Here is a 7,285-nt window from a genome sequence, read left to right as displayed (position 1 = left end):
TTGTGAGGACTTAATTGTAGAAGACCAAACTTTTATGACAAACCCTTTAATAATTCTTACTGTTGATTTTTTTGTTTTGTTTTGTATTTTTTAAATACACTTGGTAATTCATATGTGTGCTCACAGTCTGAAAATTAATCAAATTGAAATTTTAAGATTTATTTATGTTTCTATTTTCATGTATTTTATACTTAAATCATAAGTTTATAAACACATTAGCAAACAAAATTCACTAACAACTCTCAGAAAATATTCATTATATGAATAAAATGTAATAACAAAAACAATACAGACAAAATCCAGCCTAGTGAACATCTACTTACATTTTTTAATAGGGAAATTCATTATGAGTCAGGTTTTAAAGGAAATACTGGAATAATATTATCCAACATTTGTGAGAAATCCCAATTTGTATAACATGAATTCACAAACAGAATCAAATAAAATATAGATAATGAATTGGGATATGGAAATTGAAATTCTTTTTGTAATTGGAATTGATTCAGGAGACTGAGGCAAGAGCGTCATAAAAGTTCAGTGTCCACTTCGGGTCAAAATGAGTGCAAGTCAGTCTAGGCTACTTAGTGATGCTGATCTCAATAAGTTCAATCTCGTCTATTGATAAGCCTCAGAGGTCTTATTGGTAGATTATGTAGCATTCAATAGACACTGGTTTAGGTCCCCATACTGAAAAACATAAGATTAAAATTCATACCTAAAGCAACAAGCAGTGTAAAATATGAATAAAAAAGTGTTAACAGCTTATGTTAATGAAAATTTGAAATATTGTGGTGCTTTTGAATTATTTTCATTTTATGTATGCAGATGTTTTTCCTGCATGTTTGTATGTATACTGTGTACATAGAGTGTCCTTGGAGGACAGAAGAGGGTATCCTATTCCCTGGAAATGGAATTACAAATATTTACCAGTTATGATATGGATGCCAGGCAGAAAGTGCTCATAAACTGATGATCCGTCTTTCCAGCCTTCTCAAATAGTGTTTTTAAATTATTTTCTCTCATATATCATATCCTGACCACAGTTTATACTCTCAGTCTCCCCACAGCACCTTCTTTCCCCCAGATCCATTCTTTCTTTGTTTTTCTTCAGTAAAAAAGCAGGCGTCCCAGATATGTTAACCAAATATGGCCTAACAGTAAGACTAGACATGTACTTTCACATGAAGGCTGGAATAGGCAACCTAGTAGGAAGAAAAGTTTGCCCAAAACAGGCAATAGAGAGTCAGAAAAAGCTCCTGCTCCCACTGTTCAGAATTCCACAAAAACACCAACCTACACAACTGTTAACATATGCACAGGACCTCAGATAGACCCATGTAGGTACTGTGATTTGTTGCTTCAACCTCTGTGAGCTCTTATGAGGCCAGTTTAAATTTTGTTGTTGTGCCCTTGACTCATCTGGCTCCTAAAACCCTTCCTATTTATTTTCTAAAGGATTCCCTAAGTCCTGCTTAAAGTTCGGCTTCTGGTCTCTGCATCTGATGATGATTATGGTAGGCCAAACTCTATGAATATAGCGTAATATCATTAGAAATCATTTCATTGCTTTTTTGACCAGTAATATTTGCTTGTATGCTATGTCTATGCACTATCCAACCTCTGGATCCTAAGCTTCCTGGCAATGTCAGGCATAGTTAATGAATGTCCCTCTCATGGTTAATAAACTTTTAAAAAAAGTCTACATGGGAAATTATAATTTATTTTTCTTCGAACACAATTTCCTAATTTTAAAATAAAAACTGAAATAAATGACTAACAGATTGTATATTTCAAAGTATAGTATACTTGTAATAAACAGTCAATAAATTTTCTTCATCAAGTATATTCTATTTCTTAATATTAAATGATCTTTAGTTCACTAATTTACATGCACCTAACCAGTTGAGCTTATCAGTTATCTTAAAATATCCATAATCTATTTTCAGAATATACAGATATCTCAAAAATCTTAACCCATTTACCTTCTCAAAATTTATATATATCCTTGAAATTGTAAATTTATACTACATAACATTTTACTGAAAATTCTATTCCTTATCATCAAGTAAACAACCTCCTTTTATCTAGAAATACATTTTGAATTTAGAAAATTATTTTCATTAAATTTTAGTTATTATGATTGAATATATATATGAAAAGTTATCTTTATATAGATTTTTATATATGTTGCAAATGTAACTGAAAGTTATCCAATATTTCTTAAAATATTAATATTCAAGTAATACTCAAAAAATGTTAATATAAAAATAATTAGTATAACTTTATTGTTAAAACTTAGAGAATCTTCTAATCAAGTGAGTTTGTTCCATTGGTAGTGTATTATCTCAAGATTTACATATTTCATGATGCATATATTAAGTCTTGGCCTCTCACAATCTTTCAGTAGATAAATTTACTGACAGTTCCCTATACTGTTCTTTTTAGTGATTCTTCTAATATACCCTTATTTGTTATTACTAATAATATTCATGAAAATATAATAATCATGTATCCATACCAGAATTTGTAGTTATTTCACTGTGTTCAAGACACAAATTTTTCACCATCTATGGAAAATGAATTTATTCATATTAGTATAATTTGCAGTTCTAAATCCAACACGTAAAAGATTAATACATTTTTCTCAGAATTTTTAAACAAAATTCACATTTTATTTAGATTGAAATAAACAATACATAATTTATTTTATTCACCAAAAATAACAGCAACATTTTGTGCATTATTTTTTAGATAAACCATGAAACATTTATTTCTGTAGGTTTTGCTTATAAATCAAGGTGAGTCAGTAGACATAATCATGTAAAAAGAAGAAGAAAACGGACAAGTCAGTTGCCTATATGGATGGCCTCTGTGTCCGTCATCTCCATGAAGCAGAAGTGAATAGTAAAAAAAGCCTATGAAACTGTGGGTTCCATTAAGGAATGTAAACAGCAACAATCAAATAAGAATTTGTTTAACCTGTTCGAGGCTGTAGTTACTTCCTGTGACCATCCATTACAAGCTGATCTGTTGGTTTTCCTTTTGCAGTACTGAGTTGAGAGCCTAGCTAGGACTTACATATGCTAGACAAGAGCTACACACTAAGCTCCACCCCAGGAGTCACTTGGTTTTTGAAACAGGCTCTTATTATGTAGTCCAGGCTGACCTAAAACTTGTTATTTTCATGCTTCTGCCTTCTAAGTGCTGCTACCACAGATTTTAAACACCTGTAACTCCAAGTCAAAAAGTCAATGGTGTATTTCGTCATGACACATCATAAAATGCATTTCTCTCACAAAATTCATTTTCCAAAGACCTGATAACTTAAAACTGACAACTGGATCAACAGTGATAATGTTATGTCAAAAATGACTTTTAACTAAAAGATTTCCAGAGTACCACTAGCAGAGAGGCATTTTTGTACTCTCAATGGCAACTTCTGTAAGAACAAATGGATATTGAAAGCCTGAGTTCAAACAGGGGCCATTTAAACACGTGGATTACCAATAGCTAATGATATGTTAAATTGGAGGTCTATCAGCAAGTCATTAACTGGCCTACTCTACCTTACAGCTTTTCTTGTAAACAGCAAAATAAGACGACAGCCATTTTCAAAATCTTTTAGGTATTTTCAATGGTTTCTGAATTATTTGTATGAGGCTCTGATATTTTTATATAGCGTTTAATATATATCCACAATTAAATATAAATCACGTTATATATCAAAATTTACGTTAAGCAAAGCCAAATTGCTTGACCTCTGGTCTGTCAGAGTATTCTGCAGGTGTGCTTTCAGATGCTTCCGTCCATTTTCATAGCCACATCAGGAAGATGGAGGACTTCATAAAAGGTGGATGGAAGCTTGATATCTTTTCTTCTGTGTTTACACTTGATTGTCTAACAATGAAGCTCAGGAGAGAGGGTGTCAGGATTGGGTAGGCCACTTCTGTACGTGTCAGCATGGCACTCTTCTGATGTGTTAAATTTGAGCTGGCCTATCACTGAAGGTACCAGAGATAGACATTTTAGAGCTTTGAGGTGCTGTTCAGAGAAAATATCTTTAAGTTCCTGAATAATGTACTCTACTGTTCGAACAGGAAGAGTATCTTTATAGTAACTCTCTGGCTACTTTGCTGTGCTCTCCGGAACTTCCCTGGCAGTTTCATTTGAATGTCAAGTCTGGTTGCTAAATTTGTGGCTTCCTCAAACCAAAAATCATGATAAACTTCAATATTTTACATCACCTCATTAAGTGAATGCAGTACTGCAGTCAAGCTGCTGGCTGCAAAGAAAACATCAGAGGTTTGTCCCGGGAGATTCTTCCCAAAGGCTCTTGTAAAAGATAACACATTTTAAAGAACAACAATGGTAACAATGAAATCAAAATCTGTCACTGCACTACAGAATACAAATGCTAGTCCATCTATATAGTTATTCCACCTAATATTTTTTGTTTCTATTTATATCATCTAAACATGATAAGTGCTTGTAGGAGCTCCACTAAGATTTCAAAGGCATCATGCCTGCCTGTCCACTGAGAATGACAAATTTCCTTCAGTTCTTTACCTTGTTCTTCACTATTCTGGAAAAGAACAGAAATTGCATTATCAAGTTCTAAAAGCAGCTGTGGTGATTGATGGAAAAAAGAACAGACTTCCCCAACAATTCCTAAAGCCATGGACACCGATCACTGGGTCAGACTTTGACAACCATGTATTTAAGGCACAGGAAGAACAGAGGGTGTATGCAGCCTGAGGATATTTTTCTAAAAGTCTGGGTGCAACACCTTTGATTTTGGAAGAAAATCCACTGGACAAAATGTAAGCCGAACCATGACAAAATTCCATATTCAATCCCCATTTCTCAGTTATTATATGAGAAATTTCACAGCCAAAATCTCTGCGTCAGCTTCATATAGCAGAAATCCCACAAATTCCTCTCTCAGGTTATGAGCGTCACTGACAAACCTCATCAGCACAGGGAGGTGCTTATCTACTGCAATGTCTACCACGTCGTCGTCTGTGATAATGGAAAAGAAGTGTGAGGCTCTCACTTCCCTGAGTGTCTCCTCCTGAATACAGCTCTCACAGATCTCCAGCATCTGCCTTTGCTGAGTTTTAGAGCAGAATAATATGTTGACCGCCGTGTTCTCAAGGTGCTTCCGTAGGACCTCTTCTCCAGAATTGATATGGCATTCCAGGAGTGCCTGTAAGTTATCTGGAGCAAAGAGACCCTCATGTATCTAATCACACTCATGACCATCCAAGGATATATTCTGCTTTTTCATGAGAATCAAAATCTCAAATAATGATTTCAGGTACTCTTTGTTCTCTTTCTCTTCAAGGGTTAAAGGCAACACATTTCCATTCTACTGGTTCTCCACTTCTGCACTGGGGTTCTGAGCATTGCTGTTCATTTCCTGTTCTTGTTAAGCCATTTCCTCAACAGGTCAAGACCTTCTTAAAAGGCCTTAGAAGCTGAGTCATTAACGCTATTAATTTTTTTCAGAGTCCTGATTTCATTTTCACTCAATTCTTTTATCCATTTTCTTTGTCTGCTATGTAGATTGTTCAAATGATTGGTAAGATCAAATATTGTGGGTATTACATTATCTCGAAGAACTGTCTGATAAGGACTAGTACCACAGATCATAGAGGTCTCAAAGTGTTTGGCACATAGTTGATAATGTTTATTTAGTTGATCAGGTGTTTTATCCTCTAAGTCTGCTCTCCTACAATTCTCAACCCACTTCTGACATCTGGCAGGGTCCTGTGGGAACCTGAAGAAGGCCAGGACAGACTGCGTGTTCTTCTGTGTGCAGTTGGGGGCAGCACAGAGGTTTGGCCCAAACTTCCCGCCAGCAGTTCTCAGAATTTTTATGGAGGAAAATATCACATAGATCATAAGTTTAAGTTAGGTATTCATGGATGAAATGAACCATGAAAACCCTAGAGAATATGCACTTTTAGTAATAGATGGCATGTCTGAATCATTTTTCTCATGGAACTCTCTACCGTGGTCTCTTTTTCAGTTCTTAGTGTCACCAAGGAGCTCAATTGACATTTGGAGGTCATAAGTAATGGTGCTATGTGTCAATTAATACATTTTTGTCAATGTATTGACCAAAACACAGGAATGCAAATAACTGGATTACAAAATCTAACTATCCTGTTCTCTAGTTTGTTTCTTATCTTGTTTATCATAAAGTCTCAGGAGAGTACTAATGGATATGCAAAATGAACAGAGAAAAGTTCATGGAATCTCAATCCTACACAAAACTATAAGCAATAGAGGAAAGTTAGGAGCTGAAGATGTAGTCTTCCCTATGGAATAAAGAGTAACCAATAAGTTATCCAGTGTTAACAATCCTTTAGCCCTGACAACATACCTACAAGTAACATGGACAGATCGAATTATAGTTAGGAGTACATAAATGTACAAATATAAAAATAAATAGAGAGATGCAATAACAATGACTAAAAGAACATGAATTTGAAGGAGATCAGGGAAGGATGCTTGTAGGGTTTGAAAGGAGGAAAGAGGAGAAAAGTATATTGTAATTGCATTTAATGCAATCTCAAAAATTATAAAAGATATTTTAAGATAAGTACAATGCGTTGATGAATGAGAGGCAAGCCATTCAATTTTATTTTTCAGTAAAATCTACCTCTAGATACAGAAGAAACTAAAAAGTAAAAGTATTATCAGTTAAATATTTGGATATCATAGACTCATAAATACTCAACCATGAAGTTGATGAAGTGGATAAGAGCTATTCTTCATTCATTGTTGTATTATAAGTGATACAGGTATCTACTGGTAGCATTTCTAGCTCATTGTTTCTAAATTGTTCTCTTCATACATTTAACATATGGATTCTACATGCAAGACACAGCAACAAATGTGGAACAGGATTCAAATAAGAATAATGTACAATTTTTATATTCTAGTAACATAAATGGTTACATTGATTTGTTTCTCCCATGAAATACCTCTTCTAGTTTTGTCTTCTATGTCACAGAGAGATTACCTTTGATATACTCAGACTTTCAAAATATTTGATTAGAAATGACAACCACATCCTCAACCATATTCATATTGTTGGGGTACTGCATTATTTATATATCTTTAATTAACAAAAGGATATTTTGTATGTGCATATTACATCAAATATTTTGTCATTTTCCAATTTTTAATTCTTAATCAGTAGGTTGTTAACTTGTTTCCAAACTACAAGCTGTTAAGAAATGTAAGTACTTAGAGGATAAAAGGACAGATTAACTAT

At 34.0% G+C, this 7,285-nt stretch overlaps 1 pseudogene; it reads right to left on the bottom strand.

Annotated features, from left to right (window-relative positions):
• Nucleotides 1-4,352: 4,352 nt before the first annotated feature.
• Thap12-ps1 (THAP domain containing 12, pseudogene 1) lies at nucleotides 4,353-5,904 on the bottom strand (annotated as a pseudogene).
• Nucleotides 5,905-7,285: the final 1,381 nt, after the last annotated feature.

The sequence above is a fragment of the Rattus norvegicus genome, chromosome X, assembly GCF_036323735.1.
Source record: "Rattus norvegicus strain BN/NHsdMcwi chromosome X, GRCr8, whole genome shotgun sequence".
Classification (NCBI taxonomy): domain Eukaryota; kingdom Metazoa; phylum Chordata; class Mammalia; order Rodentia; family Muridae; genus Rattus; species Rattus norvegicus.
The sequence above is the reverse complement of the archived record's forward strand: the minus strand, read 5'-3'. Positions and strand labels throughout refer to the sequence as shown.